The sequence below is a fragment of the Diabrotica undecimpunctata genome, chromosome 1 (assembly GCF_040954645.1).
Source record: "Diabrotica undecimpunctata isolate CICGRU chromosome 1, icDiaUnde3, whole genome shotgun sequence".
Classification (NCBI taxonomy): Eukaryota; Metazoa; Arthropoda; class Insecta; order Coleoptera; family Chrysomelidae; genus Diabrotica; species Diabrotica undecimpunctata.
The window spans coordinates 97,412,439-97,430,742 of NC_092803.1; positions in this window are offsets into that span (position 1 = coordinate 97,412,439).

Here is an 18,304-nt window from a genome sequence, read left to right on the forward strand (position 1 = left end):
ACTACAGTTTATTAAAGTTATATATTTATTACGAATCAAATGGATTAAACCCAACATATATATGTAAACAGACTTATTATAAGCTTATAAAGTATTAACAATACTGTACCATGTATGCCAGTCCATCATCATGCCATTTAAATGTGAAGTATTCCCATCTCAATGGCGTACAATTGTGTAATCTATTTAATTAATATGATTTTTTTTAGGAATTAATCTTAAAAAATTGTTGCATAAAATTTAAATTAACATTAATAAGAAATGTTTTTGTATATTTTTAATCAATATAATTCCAAAATTCTCAATGTAATCACGATTACATTTTTCTTATTATAATACCATGTTGACACCTATCAAAGATCGAGCAGCTCCGTATGGGTGTCGTATTTTTAGCTGTATTGGGGAAATTTAAACTCTAAGGTTGATGTTATAGAAATTTTAAATACAAATGACGTCACTTTGCATCAATCGTGAAGTTCAACGTTTTTGCGAAAAATATTATATTAATAAATCATACATAGTTAACTTCTAACTGACCTGTTAAATTCAGACGACATATCAAATTAATAATAAAATGTAAATAAAACTCATTTGATAGGAAATTTAAGTATTATATAAACTAAATAAGATTTATATTTAAATTTAAGTATTTACAATACTTTAATAAATTTAAGTATTTACAATACTTTATTAAATTTAAGTATTTACAATACTTAAATTTATGTGAAATTATTTTATAACGACAAATGTCATACAAATTTTAATAGATAATAATTCAATATTATTATTAATTGGATAACATTTATGACTTAAATTTTAACAATCGTTACAAATCGAATCTTTTATTGACAGATATTCTTTTAATTTTTCACTTAGTTATAGGTATTTTTTATGCATTTTTTAATTTAAACCTGCTTAGAATAAATATATGATGACTAGAAACGAATTGATTGAGAGTAATGAATCGATACGAAGAACCACTATTTCGTGACACTACCGGTGACGCCTACCCATGGCGTTAGATCCGTGACGCTCACCTCAGCATTTTACTAGAAAAAAGTAATACAACGTCAGTATAGAAGCTTCGCTTCAATAAATGTATAATTAAATAGGTAATATTATATTAACATCAAATATATTATCTCGTTACAATATTTAGCGAAATACCTTTTTCATTGAAATAGGCCAGAAGCAAAATCTAAAACTATAGTAAAAAAACTGAAAATCTTAATGTTTGACGTTCCAAATGCGATTTATAAATTATGAAGTAAAAGTTCGGCCCTGAATGAGCCACCGAAAGGCGTGTTTATTTTGGTCTCAACAAATTGGCAAATTTTATGCAGTAATTATAACAGTTTATTTATAAATCGTTAAGTGACAATTACATAAAACACCAGTAAGTGAACACATCATATTAGTTTTCATTAATATAACGTGATCATTTAACAACATGAATTTAACAATTATCAATAAGATACGACTCAAGGAACATTATTCCAGTTTTACTACCTGTTTGATTACTAGGCAGGTCCGTATTATTTTTAAACACATGTTCCGTGTTAAAATCAAAAATGGAACCTAATATTCAGTCTCTCTAACATACCACAAGTATCGCAATTACACACAAATACCAATAAAACCTATTCATTAGCAGCTTCACACAATTTCCCTCAAAACCCCAAGCAATTGTCTTCAGCGCTTTAGAAAATACTCGACTGAAAGATTACTTAATTCCTTTGGGTAACCTAATTCATCTCAAAAATATTATATTTTCCTCCCGACTATCCAATAATCGGATTTGCATGTACCTTGCAAACAAAAAAATCGTGGACGAATTCATGCAAAACCATGGACACACAAATCCAGAACAATATTGTACAAGCTAGAAGATTAATCTCACCAGCGGAACGTATTGTTTTTTCAAACGTATGTCCAACAATACCACACAGTCTGTTAGTTGATTATCTACAAAGTATTGGACTTAATATGGTCTCTCCTGTCACTTTTCTAAAAATCAGTTCCACCCTTTCCGAATATAATTATATTTTAAGTTTCAGAAGACAAATATACGCCAGTCTTTATAATATCTCCTTATCCGACTCATTCACCTTAGACTTCGATAATACAACATATCGAATATTCTTATCTCAAGGAACTATGGCCTGTTATAACTGCAAGTCTGGACACATCGCCACCAACTGTCCCGATAAACTAGAATCAACAACAAATTTAAATGATTCTAATAACAGTCAATCTACTACTCCTTTCTCCCTTGATATCATGCCCCAACCTGCATCAACATCCATATTAAACGAACAAATTTCCGTCCAAGAAAAATTAGTAAATAATCTGAGCAATCCTAATGGTCAAGAAGAAGTTAACACAATGGAAAGCTGCAAAGTAATCAATATCGATCTTCGGTCAAAACATAGTATCAATGATGTTCTTACGTCTCCAGAAACAACTCATACAAAAAAATCATTTGCTGTACCTACATCCAAACCTAGAGTCAAGAAAGTTAAAAGCAACGAGGAGCATACATGCATAAAATCAATAAAATCATATGACCTTGAACCTACCAAAGATTTTATCTAAAATCATTTATCCACATTTTTTCTTAATTTTGACCAATTAAATCTACTTCTAAGCAATGTTATCGGCGTGCAAGATCCATCTAACATAATTCAACAGTTTACTTCTGACCTTTTGGGATTAGTTCATATGTTAACTAAAGTTCATCCGCAATTAAAAGATAGATCAACCAAACTTTATATCACCTTCTTAAGAAAGAAAATCCTCCGACACTTGAGTAACGACATCTCTGAATCCGAGGGCGGAATACAATTCACTAAACTACTGCAATGGAATATAGATGGATTTTTCCATCGACTTCCAAACTTACAAAAACTTATTTCTGAATTCTCTACCGAAATAATATGTCTCCAAGAAACAAATTTAAACTCCCAAAAAACTATAATTCCAAATATTTTAACATTTTTAGAAAAGATAGAGTACATGACAATAATTTCTCTTCAGGTGGTGTTATGACACTTGTCAAAAAATCTTTGGTTGCAAATGTTTTTCTCGTCCTGCGTCTCCCTTAGAACGTTCTTGAGTATACTTATGGTAGCGACCATCACGCTATTACCATTGAGAATCTCTCAGGTCTGCCTTGCCCAATATCCTTCTTGCCCAAATGGAATATAAATTCGGCTAAGTGGATGGATTTTGAAAATTATATAGATAAGGCTTTGGAGAGTTTTATACTGAATGATAATATAAACGATTCTTTAGGTACTTTTAATAGTGTCATCCTGCAGAGTGCGGAGCTCTTCATCGGCAAAACAAAGCCCATTAAAAATCATGTTCCTGTGCCTTGGTGGAATTCGGAGTGTAACGAAGCAGTACGTGCCAGCAAAACAGCTTTTAATAGATTTAAGAAGCATAAAACACTCGAAAATAAAATTAACTACAAAAAAATGAAGGCTAGAGCTCAACGTTTAATAAATCAAACAAAAAAAATCCAGTTGGGCCCAATATGTCTCTAGCATTAACAGCTCCACTCCTGTAAGAGAAGTATGGAAGAAAATACGTAAAATTTCTGGTATAAAGGAGTCATCCCCAATATCTAGTCTCAAAATAGGTAATCAAATTGTCACCTCTCCTCTTGAAATTGTTAATACATTAGCTAAAAACTACAGAGAAATGTCTTCCAATGAAAATTTTGATCCTGTATTTCTGGAAAATAAACTAGAGGCCGAAAGGTCTAACCTCTATTTAGAAAACCATAACATTCCATTAAAAGCTCCTGTCACGTTACAAGAACTGAACAACTTACTGAACGATCTAAAAGAAACAAGTCCTGGGCCCGACGATATCCCAACTATTTTCTTAAAACACCTACCCACTTCCGCTAAAAACTACATGCTTCAATTATTTAACTTCATTTGGCAGCGACACCAGTACCCATCTGTTTGGTCAAAATCTATCATTCTCCCATTTCTCAAAAGCCAAAAATCTCGTCTAGACCCCAATTCCTATAGACCGATAAGCCTTACTTGTGCAATGGGCAAGCTACTAGAAAAAATTATTAACTCAAGGCTGATTTGGCATCTAGAAAATTCGAACTTACTTATAAACGAACAAAATGGTTTCCGACAAAACCGATCCGGGATAGACAACATATTAGACCCAAAAAGTGATATTCACGAATCTCTGGCAACAAAACAGCATTGTATCGCAGTATTTTTTGACTTAAGAAAAGCATTTAATACATATTGGAGATTCAACATTTTAAAAAAGGTACAGTCATGGAACATTCGTAGAAATTGCCTTCATTTTATTAAGAACTTTCTAGAAAACAGATCTTTTCGTGTAAGAGTTACCAACTACTATTCCGAAATGCAGGAGAAAGAAAACGGTATCCCTCAAGGCTCAATTATTAGTCCTACACTTTTCTTAATTGCTATTAATGACATAATCAAAAACCTCAAAAAACCTTTAAAAGCACGTTTATATGCAGATGACTTGGTGGTTTACGTAAAAGGCAAAGATATTAATTTAACTTCAACAATTTTGCAAGCTTTCTTACAAAAACTCGAAAAGTGGTCTCGCGATACTGGTTTTCAATTCTCCATTACAAAAACCGTTGGTATGGTATTCTCAAAAAAGAACTTCTCAAATAATCCCAATCTCAAGTTTTTCAATACATCGCTATCCTTCAAATCATGTGTAAAATTCTTAGGTATGTGGTTTGACAATCAACTGACTTGGAAAGAACATATTAGACAATTAGTTTTGACTTGTCATAAGAAACTTAACCTAATCAAAACACTGTCAAATAGATATTGGGGCTCTGATCTCTCTACCTTACAATCTACAGAACTCTAAAGGTCGATTCTCACTATACGTTCCGTTTACTTTCCATACCCGTTCCATATACCTCCCATTATTTTAACCACAATTCTCAGTAGACGTCGCGTTTACTTACAATAAGTCTGGTTTTTCTCAATGAACTTTAAATTAGAGTGGAAACAACTTCCACATTCAGTTGTGTAGACAAAAATTACTTTTTCTGAGTCATCCAGTATCACAGTTGCTAAGAGTTTGCATTATACACAAACAAACAAATAATTTAAAATTTATTCGGTATCGAGTTCCTTGACAATAGCTGACCAAATATTGTCTTTAAATGAATTATCGCTATATTTTTTATTATCAAAATCATATAAGGCATTATTTTGCCTGACAAGTTCTATCAATTTTTCGTCATTCATATTTATCTTAACAACTTAGACTGAACCGCGATGTAATAATATTCGCACTATCCATACCGTACCCGACACATCGCAGCTTGTAGCAGAAAAAATACGTGGCCGGTACTAATCTTGAACGCGAGGCTTCGGGAATGGTAGGTAAACGGAACGGAAAGTGGGCATATACTATATGATTTGTGTTTAATAATATTTTATGTAAATGGAAAGCCACGGATATGGAAAGTAAACGGAACGTATAGTGAGAATCGACCTTAATTAGATCACAAATTGATTATGGGTCAATCGCTTACGCCTCTGCTTCTCCCACATTGTTAAAACAACTAGACTCTATTCACAACACAGCACTTGACCCTCTCTTGGCGCATTTCGAACGTCACCGGTGGAAACTTTATATTCTGAAAGTGGGGAGCCTTCATTATATCACCGCCGAATTTCCTTAACACTTTCACACGCAACGTCAATAGCCTCAAATGTAAACAAACCTCTATTTAATAATACGTTCACTAATAAATATATAAATCTCTTTACCAATAGTACCAAACATAAACCTTACTGTGAGCGAGTACGGTGTTACCTGAGATGTCTTAATATAGAATTCCCAATTACCTTTCTAATCAATATTAAAAGCCCCTCTCCTTGGAAAATTAATACCCCAAATTTAAATACTTGTCTAACCCAATACAACAAACATATTAACTGTTACGCAGAGATTAAGAATAATCTAGATCTAATTCTCCGTCAGCATTACGAACATTGCTATAAAATCTTTACAGATGCATCTAAGTGTGATAAAGGAGTAGGTGCTGCATTCGTTACTCCAAGCGATACATATCAATTTCACCTTCCAACATTCTTTTCGATTTTCTTCGCTGAGCTCTATGCAATGTTTAAAGCTATCATGCATATAAATTCTAATAACATTCCTAACTCTGTTATCTTAAATGACTCACTAAGCGCCCATCAAACCCTTAAACAGATCTATCCTAAAGGTCCCCTTGAGAAACTGATAAAACTAGAACTCATGAAGGCTCAAGAAAATTCTAGGAGTATCAGATTTATATGGATTCCATCCCACATTGGCATTGCTGGCAACGAAAGTGCGGACCAGTGCGCGAGTGAAATTGCTAAATGTGCCGATATAGAAAAAGCCGAGAATCGAAATACCGCGAGTGATATAAAAGTTTTTATAAAAAATCGAGTTTTGTGCAAGTGGAAAAACGAATGGCAATCTTCTCAAACATCACTGAAGCAAATTAAAAATGACGTTACAGCTTGGCAACCCTCAACCAGGAACAGAAGAAAACAATTGGTGATAACTAGATTACGAATTGGACACACGAGACTTACTCACTCATATTTACTGTCCAAAAGTAATCCACCTATTTGTGAAACATGTAAAGTACAAATAACCGTTAACCATTTACTAATTGAATGCCATAGTTTTGCCAATTTTCGTCTTACATTTAACATACCTAACAGTTTAAGTAATTTATTAGGCACTAATTTTTCAGTTAGTAATAGGTATCGTAAATTTCTTAAAATCTATAGGAATATTTTACAAACTCTAATTTTGTAATTCTGTAGCCGCCGCTAATAACCATTATGGTGGATGCGGATGTAATTTCTAAATAATAAAAAAAAATTATGAAGTAAATGTATATGTAAATTTATAAATGTAAAATTTATAAAATAAAACATTATTGATTTCTTGTTTTGAAGCTAAGCTTTTATACTGGCGTTGCATTAATGTTTTAACGTAAGTTGTTAATAAATTAATTTCAAACTATACCCAAATTTTATTTTTAAAGATCTTATTTAGTTTATATAATAACTTTGTCGGATCTATCAGAAGTAAACAAGATATGCTTGGCAACAATGCAGACGAAATATACAGCGTACATTTTTGGTTAGGTTAGCGGGTGGCGTTAGGAGCAAACGTAATAACAAATAGGTAATTTATTCAATTATTTTAATACAACGTATTCTGTTTAAAATATAAAGAATAACTTTATTGAATTGTGTTTTATTAAATTTAATTCAAATATTACTTAAATTTTTATTAGTACCACCTATTGTACCACCTATTGTTTTTGTAATACTTTTATACCCAAAATAGCAAGTTTGTAAATTAGACGTGAAAAAATTATTAATTATTAAAGGTGAGTGTATAAAGCAGTCTTTAATTTTTAGCTAGCGCTCATTCTCTATTGATAAATGTTATTTACATATCTTGTATACTCTGACAAGAAATTAAAGAGGGTGACTAATAAATTTAATACGATATCCAAATTGTACGAGGTGTAAATCAAATACGCTTTACTAATAAGAAAAATAATATCGGTACACAATATTTTAATAGCTCTCTGTACATTTTAGTAGGTAATATGCGTTCTTTTACAGTGAGTCAGCTGTAACAACAGACGTATTCACGATGCGTATTAGCAAATTATATTTGGTCAGCACAATTTATACGAATTTGTAATTAAGTACTTTTTATCAGTGACGTTTCATAAAGACAGCTTAAAAGTATTGTCTTGTATTGAAATTTTAATTTATTTGAGACTTTAATTCGGTACCTCGGAGGTAAAGGACACTATGTCCATTTTCTTACTTTTTCGGGAGAGCAGTTTTAACATTTTTTAAATTTTTAATCAGTAAATACTCAAATGGTTCTTATATTTAACCAAGATTAATATATTATTATTGTGGTGTGTATAATCGTTTTTCCCTCCATGAAGTATTATATAGCTGAAGTTTACCGTTCATTATTTAAAATTTTTTTAAAAATGTGTAGTTGGACATAGTGTTGTTTACCTCTAACAACTTTTTTAAATAATGTGGCATTGCATGTTAAGGTCTTTACGAAATAAACAATACAAACACATTAAACAACCTATACTATTATTTTATTAGAGGTAAATATTATAATGTTATAATAATTAAGTAAAATTATAAACAAGTTTCAAAATTGTTAAAGATGCTCCATATCATCTTCATCTTCTTGTGGGTAATCGTTTGTGGCTAAATCGCTATGTGTTAAATTTTGATAAAACGCATGACAAACTGACGGAACAAAAGGCAGTAGTGCAATTAAGTCATTGTACTTTTGTTTTGTGATTGGTAATGGGATTACTGATACTTGATCTAATTGGGCTGGAAACGTTACTTGCTGTCTTCGATACCTCATGAAGTAAACTTCATACATATTTTGATTATTGAAATCGGTCTTATAAAAAAGCTTTCCAATGTGTTCTTGTTGGACTTATAGGAAAACACATGTTGACAGTATAACAGGGTCTTTATTAACATTCTTTTTTCTACTTACAAAAGGAGGATTAGGTGACAATTTCTTATCGAACAGCGTTTTGAAGTTTTTGAAATCTGCAAGTTCCATATTGTGCACTGTGTATTTACCTGATGTTTGCCTAACTAGTTGTTGCCAGTCCTATGGTGTTAAAATGGCCAAATTGGAGAGTTTCTTTCTTTTTCTTTCGATTAAAGCATGAACACTGTCTGCTTCCATATGTTGTGCCCTTTCAGTAAAAACTTTTGAGTGATCGTCTTTATTTGAGGGAACGTACGCAGTATACGGTTTAAACGACAACTTGAAGTCTTTATTAAAAATATCTGCGTACAACCACTTTTTTGCTCTGAGCTTTGGATCTACATGTCTTTCATTGCATTCATCAATGTACAGTTGATACATATTTTCTATTTTAAGTTCTGTGCCCAGATAATCTCTCTTACTCCTTTCTCAGGAATAATGAGTCTCGTACTTTGGGAATGATTTAATATGTTGATGTATACTATTTATGGTTTCGGTAGGAGTTTTATTGATTGGCGTGTGTTTACCTCTTTGATCAGCTTTTATTAAACCTCCTGGCTCAATTTTTTTCAACATATTTACTACTACTAAATTAGATATACAAAGTGTGCTTAAAAACATAATCTTGCACACCTTCAATAGCTGATTGTTCACTCTAAAATGGTAGTGTAGTGTATTATTTTTAGATTTGGTCAAATTTAGGTCTTTTTTTCTTGATCAAAGAGTAGGTTGGATGTCGATACATGAGAAGATAAATTGCTTTTTAACATCTGAAACGTTTGTCTCAGTCCAGTATAAGTTGAAAATTTTTTGTCTTTCGTATTCTGGCAATCTTTCAGAGCATTTCATGCGACACATGCAAGGAGGCTGTAACATTTTTGCACGTATGTTTTTGCCTCTTTTACTGAGATACTCTTTCCCACCAGCTATTTTTCGTTTGCGAACATTACAGGCCCAATTTTGTTCATTTACTACACGTTTTTTATCTTTTTGTTTGCACTTAATTGTATTTTGTACCTTTCTTTTAACACTTTTCTCTTCTTCTAAAATAACTTCATTATGTTCATTGAAATTGCCTGCATCACTGCTTAGGAATAAATCGTCCTGAAGAAGATTTTTTGTTATTGCCCCACTAATCGTAGGAGTAATAATAGCTTTCTCTTTTACCTTTGTTTTCGCTGGTTTACTTATACGTCTCATATCATTGTCGTCCGATTCTCAGCTTTCACCACTTAGAGGCTCATAGATTTTATCAATATCCGAATTTTCATCTCCAAACAAATTATGATTTTCGTCCACTTCTTTACCATTACCTTGGAAGTTACTGTAGTGACCACGTGGTTCTGAAACAAATCCAACCTTGTAATAATAATTATAGGCTAATTTTATAGGCCTATAATTGGCCAACACAAAAATAATACTTATAACCAAAGACCCGAATTTACTGAGCAATTTCCATTACTACCAATAAAAAAATATAGATCTAGCAACATCTGTTTACAGAGAGCCTATACAAAAGAATATACAATACTAAATATTTGAGGTTAGAAAAATACAAAATCAGTGTATTAAATAATAGCTTACCTGTAATTGTTGTTTTATTTGGAATATTACATGACAGTATTGTAATATTCTTTTTCAACGAGAGTTCGGATCCATTTTCCAATTATTAAACAACGAATTTATTGTACAACTTTTATCAACCTAACACAATTGCGATCTAAATAAAAAGGTTGCAATGATTTTAGTTCATGACAATTCCACCAGGTACAATCGTGTTTTTTAAGCTGTGTAAGTTGATCTTGTCACATAATATGTCATTCTTATTTCTAGGGCGAAAATTTTTTTTCGGAGAACATCTGCGGTCAAACTTGAAGCACGGTTTTTTGAAGAAAGTCTTAACAATTTGTCGATTTTGTCCATCGAAAGTAGGAGAGAGGTTCTGTCAAACTCATTTGAGGTTGAGGGTTGAGGCTATCTTCGATTTCCGTGATTGGCTTTTGTGGAGAGAGGTTGTATTATAATAGTTCTGTTCCTATCCTTATAAACTTTAATTTAATTTTTAGTTGTATATAAATAATTTTTATTGTATATAATCAATTGAAAAAAAAAAGGTTTAAAGAGGTTTAATAATGGGGGATAGCACAGGGGGGGTTGGTCCTCCTAGTGTTGAGATGGTAATAAGTAAGAGAGATGATTCAGATATAGAATACAATATAAATTTAGACAAAACATTTGTAGGAAATAATGATAATTCGGAGACCACTAATCAACATGAGAGTAAAAAAGACAAAAAACAGTATTCTTATCAGTATACCGACACTGGTCCATTTGATGTCTATATGGAATCAAAAAACAATAACGTCGGAAATTATAGTTTTTTAAAGCTAGCAAAATATATACATGATAAGAAAATTGAGAATATACAAAAAATTAATAAAAAAGGTAAAAACCGAATTAGCGTTATTTTTAAGAAATGGGAATGTGCTAATAAATTTGTTTCAAATCTAGAGATTAAAAATGATGGATATGAACTCTTTATTCCTGCTAATAAAGTAACTTGTAGGGGTGTAGTAAATAATGTTGATGCAAGTATTTCTGATGTTGAATTAATTAGTTGTTCGGGTACATCCTCAGTAAATATTAAAATTTTGGAGGTAAGACGTTTTATAAGAAAATCAAAATATGATTCAGGCAAATACATAAATACAGAGACAGTTGCTTTTACCTTTTCAGGAAAACAAATTCCAAAAGAGGTTTCTATATATGGGATTCCCTTTAGGGTAAAGCCATATATGATTCCGGTGGTTTAATGCTATCATTGTTTTCGTTTTGGCCATACAAAAATCAATGCAGAGGGGATAAAAAATGTAAAAATTGTGCTGATAAATCACATGAAGGTGAATGTATGATGAAATGTCTTCATTGTAGTAGTAATTTTCATGTAAGTACTTTTAAAGAGTGTCCTGAATATGTCAGACAACAGAATATTAAAGCTGTTATGTCATTAGATAATCTCTCTTATTTTGAGGCAAGTGAAAGGTATCCATATGTCTCCAATAAAAAGTTATCAAAAGAAAATACATTTAGAGTAAGCCAGGACGAATTTCCACCTCTATCAAATCAGGTTAATATACCTGACAGAATTCCAATTAATGAGCGATGGATATAAAATATTCGAAGTAACCCAGAACAGTGGTTTAGCAAAAAAACAGAAAATAGCGGGAACAAAAATAAAAGAAAAATTAACGAGTCAAATAAAACTTATGACAGAGAGCATCACAATCAGAATTTAATATCTCCAAATGGCAGATTTGAAGAGGGAACCTTCTCTGTTAGTTCTAAAATTCCTATCCCTGGATGTTCACGTACAGAACAACTAGAGAGGGAAACGGAAAAAATATTGAATGAAATACTAAAAAAACTGAATTGGAGACATAAGGAAGACCTAATCACCTACTTGAACAAGCTAATTACACATGAAACATCAACAAATAGAAAATTATTAGATCTAGATGGATCCCAAGAATCCATACATCCTACAATGGAACATAAAAAGTTTAAACAGTAATTATAATAGTTTAAAGATTTTTATACACGATTTTAACCCTAAAGTAATATTATTAAATGAAACATGGTTAAAAATAAATCATCATTTTTATTTAAGAGGGTATAAAATACATCGATTGGATAAATTAGATGGTTATGGTGGTATTGCTACTGCTGTTGATAATAGTTTGGATCATAAAGTAGTATATACTTATAACAATAATAATAGTAAAATTCAAATTTTAGCAGTTAAAATAATTGATTGGGACATTACAATTATTAATATTTATATTCATCCTGGGGCAAAAATAGATTTAAATGGATGGGTTGGGCGAATAGAAAAAATCAGAGGCAATAAAATTATAATGGGTGATCTGAATGCACATAATGCACTTTGGGGAAGTCAGGTAACTACTAATGCTAATGGAAGAATAATTGCTGACTCTCTAGAGGATTTGGATCTAGTTTGTTGCAATGATGGAAGATCCACACGGATTACACTCCCAGGTCAGAATGCTTCAGCAGTAGATCTAACACTAATCTCCTCGGAAATAGCGAACAGATGTCAATGGGATGTGTTAGAGGACTCGGGTGGTAGTGATCATTTCCCAACGATGTGTAAAATCCAGACACAAATTCAACATACATCTATCCAAAAAAGTTACAAAAGAAACATTAAAAATGCCAATTGGGAAAAATACTGTTCAAAAATAGAAGAACTAATGAAAAGTGGGTGTAAAGAATATAGCACCTTTACGCAAATTATGGAGAAGGTGAGTGATGAAGAAATACCCTTTTTGGAAACAAAAAAGCACACAGGAAAAAAGAAAATATTTAAAAATAAAAAAAGAAATAGTTTTAGATGCTTTTGTAATGGACTAAACAGGGACACTCCTCTAGCAGAAATATGGCGAACTGTTAAACAGTTCTCCACATATCAAAATGCAATAATTCCTGCCAAACTTCCCAGCAAACACATAACTTTGGATATATTAAATAAATTGGGAATTGATATAACAGATCCAGAATTTACTGTTATCCAATCAAATGACAATGTGGAGGACATTTCTAGAGAGGAAATAATAAGTGTCATTAAAAAAAAAAGGATAAGGTTACTGGCTTAGATCTAATAACATATAGTATGATTGGCAGACTTCCTCAGGTAGCATTAGAATCACTGTCAATAATATTTAATCAAATAATGAACAGAAAAGCTGGATTTCCACAAGAATGGAAAAACACTCTTGTTATTCCTTTCTTAAAACCCTATAAAGATCCATTATGTGCAGACAACTATAGAAATATTGCCCTAGGGTCATGTGTGGGCAAAATACTCCAAAATATAATTAAATTAAGAATTGAACAAATAATTGAAAAAAATTGTATATTGAATCCAAAACAGTTAGGATTTAGAAGAAATAAAGGGTGTAACGATAATTTAGCTTTAACAATAAATTATATTAGAACAGGATTTAGTAAAAATTTAAATACAATCGCAATTTTTTTGGATATTAGTAGGGCATATGATACTGTCAATACGTTTTTGCTATATAAATATCTAATAAAGTATGGTATTCCAACAACCTATACAAACCTAATTATGCAATTCTTGCTCAATAGAAATATTTATATTAAAGATAAATCAAACAATATACTAGGCCCAATCCAAGCATTAACTGGATTGCCACAAGGGTCACCTCTCAGTCCAATATTGTTTAATTTGTACTCTAAGTCTTTACATGATTTAATCAAACCTGAAATGGAGTGCTTCCAATATGCAGATGATTTTGTAATTCTGGTACAAGGATCAGATATATATAAATCAATTAATTGCTTAAATACTTACTTACAAAAATTACAGGAGTGGTTTGAAACACACAACTTTAAAATCTCAGCACATAAATCAAAAGCAATAATATTTAGAAAAAGAGCTCAAGCTTATAACTTCCCCCACCTTATGTACCAAAACATGGAAATCCCATGGAAAAATGAAATAAAGTATCTGGGGTTCCATCTACAGTGTAACTTGAATATGACAATTCAAATAAATGATATGATAGCTAAAGCAAACAAAGGAATTAATGTTATGAGAGCAATTTGTGGTACAAAATGGGGAGCTGACCCAAACATTCTTTTAAGCTTATACAAAGGGATAGTAAGATCTCATTTAGATTATGCAGCCAATCTTTTAAATCCTTGCAGTAAAAGTCTGATGATGAAGTTGGAACAAGTACAAAATGTGGCCTTAAGGATTATAACAGGTTGTCTACGTTCTACACCAATTTTAATATTACAAGCGGAATGTTCAGTATCCACACTAAAAGTTAGAAGGGAAATATTGGCTCATAAGTATATATTGAAACAAATGTCTATAACCAATTTTGGAAGAATAAAGCTATACCAGACTACTCATTAGCATATACGGACATACTCAAAAAATCAAAAAATATAATCCGATACAAAATTAATCCCATATATGAAGTAGAAAGAAAAATTTTTTTTGTATCCTATTACAATTAATAGCCTAGAATATGAAAAATATGAAATTGAATCTAATGAAATGTTTTTAGCAAAATATGGTGGAATATATAGTAATCCTATGTATATATAGATGGATCTATCGACCCACAAACAAACCAATCTGGATTTGGAATTTATATACCACAGATTAATTACAAATTTTCATCAAGGCTCCATAATTACACACAAATCTGTACAACTGAAATGATAGCTATATATAAAGCTATCTCTGTGTGCATTGAGAAGGGGATCATGAAAGCAGTTATCTTTGCGAATTCAAAAAGTGCTTTATCCAAAATTTCCAGTCTCAAATGGGATCAAATGGATTACGTAACCATAATGACCAAAAAACTATTGGTAGAAGCTAATAATATGGGATTCTCGATAGGAATAGAATGGGTACTGGACATCAGGGGATTAAAGGTAATGAGGTAGCTGATAGGCTGGCGAATATTGGGAGAGAATTAAGAGTACCATATAATATAAAAAATGTTAGTACAGATATCTTTTGCGTTACAAAAAAAGACATTTTAACACAATTCTACAATGAATGGTATTCCCATTTTAACATTAAGATCCAAACTATTGCAGATTGCAGTGTGATTTCCCCATAAAACCATGGTATGCCAAATGTGGGTATATGGGCAGAAATATTATAACAAATATTAATCGTTTACGTAGTGGACATTGCAAAACTCCTTGCTATCTCTACAAAATAGGTAAAACGGAAACACCGATATGTGAATGCGGAACCATTGGAACAGTGATCCATATCTTCTTTGAATGTCCCATAAACAAACACAAAAATATGGATCTGTATTTAGAACTAATAAAAGCAGGAATAGAGAGTCCAATATCTTTACATAGTATTCTATATAAACCCTCTGAGAAAGTTATAAAAATAATTATTAAATTCATCAAATTTTTTCAAATCGATCTATAAAATTTTTTTTTTTTATACTTGTCAAAATAACAAAATAAATCTAGAAAATATGGAAATATCCTAACATACAAAAATGTATGTCCTTAAAATCCTTAATCCTAACCGAAGGTAGCATTACCCATATACCTAATGTGACAATGTTTGGAAGCTACCCCCAAACGAGAAAAGTCTAATCTAACCTTAAATGAAGAAGATAAACAAATGGAAAAGCTAATTTTTCAGTATCACCCAGTTGTCAATTAGCAGTAAACAGTAACCTTAAATGAAGAAGATAAACAAATGGAAAAGCTGATCTTTCAGTATCACCCAGTTGTCAATTAGCAGTAAACAGTAACCTTAAATGAAGAAAATAAACAAATGGAAAAGCTGATCTTTCAGTATCACCCAGTTGTCAATTAGCAGTAAAAAGTAACCTTAAATGAAGAAGATAAACAAATGAAAAAGCTGATCTTTCAGTATCACCCATTTGTCAATTAGCAGTAAAGTAAACAGAAGTAGAAATTTATCCCTGGTTGTGCATTGCTTAGAGCAAGACGAGCATAACCTTACATGTACTGGGTAAATGATTATATAATCGAAACCCAAAAACAAACGAAGAAGAAGAATTTCTAGGGCAACGTTGTCAGAACAACGAATATATTATATCAAATCAGCTAAAAGTAGGACTTGAATTGTGTTTTATTATAATTTATGAAAATTCAAAAATAATGTTAAATAATAAAAAAATTAGACATGACTTTATTATTCTGTTTAATTTCAAATCGAGAGGTGTCATTCGTTTCTCGTAAAGTGTAGCACAAAACTGTTTGACATTTCTCCATTATTAAAAAATTCTTCAAACATTTTGGACATTAACTCAACCGTCTTTTTGGTTATTAAATTTATTAGATACCGTTTTTTGTTGTTAATGATAAAAATAATATTTATCTAAACACATTTTTGAACGTTATTTTTTTTATTTAGATTTAGTGCAATTCCGTTATCTGTGATGACAGTTAAGACCTTGTAATGCTATTTGAGAGTTGGATTCCTAAAAAAATGAGTATACAGTTCTGCGTAGGATAATTTTTGGGCTTTTTTGGAATAGAATAAATTTATAATGAAATAATTCAATTCTAAAAAAAAAATAACCACGCCGCTGGAATTGTATTATATCCCAAAAGTTGACAGTTTGAAAATCGGTTTTTAACAATGAGTCACTCTACATATTTTTTTTGTCAGAGTATAGTGTAAATTAGAGTAAGTTTTAGAATAAAACTTCTTTAAAAAATAAGATTCTTCAGATACTACTATACTACTACTTTATATACTACTACTAATACAACTAACTTTTAATTTTATAGAGCTACCGAAAAAACCTATAATAATAATCGTAATCCGTGACATAAAAATAATGTGGTTTCGGATTTTAGGCACTTACATAGAAATATAAAGGATGAGTAGGAAGTTTCTAGGACGAGGAGAAGGCGAGTTCTGGAATCCTGCGAATCCAGTAAAATCACTTTTGGAGGTCTTACGTACAATATTTTTTCAGCAGGCTTTTATTATGTTAAAAAGAATCTGAATAGATACTCACTTATGAATATTTTTTTATAGATTACATATAACATAACAATTGCTCTCATGAATACTTTAATTACTTATAAATATTAATTACACAATTATAACAATTACTTATAAGTAAGTATTATCATTATTAGGCATATTAACAGAAGTGGTAGTATTGAAGTGGTAGTGTATCATTAGAGTCTCAGTATTTGTTCTAGTGAAATATTAATTTCGTTACGTCCGTTTTTAATGTATGTGAATGCTATGTGAATTTTATTTGTTAAAGAATTTTTTACATATTTCTCTGCTACACCAGTCGATTTCTAGCCTTTGTATCTCTTCAAATTGGTTATACTACACCAATCAGCTAATCAAGTACCTGATATTTTTTGCAAACAGTGCCCGGTGTATTCTTTGGGAATGCATAGGTAATTTAAGAAATTCAATAATTTTTGCAGGCTATATATTATGAACAGTGTAGGTAAATACCACTTGGCTGTGTAGTATATTTTTCTTGTTTGTAATATACAAATAATCTATTATGTGCTGTGTTTGCTAGACGTAATGACAGCTATTTTTTGGTACTAAGTAGACATTATCTGCAGCTTCTGATAAGAAGTTGTTTATTTTTTCTTTATTCAAAACTTTTGATTTTTTTGTTTGTAGCCAACGGATTTTTAAATTTGAAAAATCTGGTTGTCTCAAAAATGTACGGATAGTAATTAAGATGATAATTTTTCGACTGTTCTAACAACCATTCAAATTTCGTCATTTTGTGTCATGTGGAACAATTTCACCCAATCATGTCAACATTAGACTGATAATTGCATTCAGTGCAATTTTCAATCCCTATGACAACACGATCGAGTTTGACAACTTCATCCAAATAAATTTCAAAATGTCACTAAATAAATAAATTTCATTTCAATCAGAATTCTATAAAACCATACTTGAATCTCGATCAAGAACACCACAACAAGATTATAAATATTATGCGTGGTAATAGATCTTCTATAGTAGAGAACAGCAACGAATCTAATGTTAACTTAAATTTTAATAATTGTACTTTCACTAACTGTACTTTTAATAAATAAATGTTCCGTTATGTTGAGTTATGATTTTTTTTCGAAAAATTATCCGCCG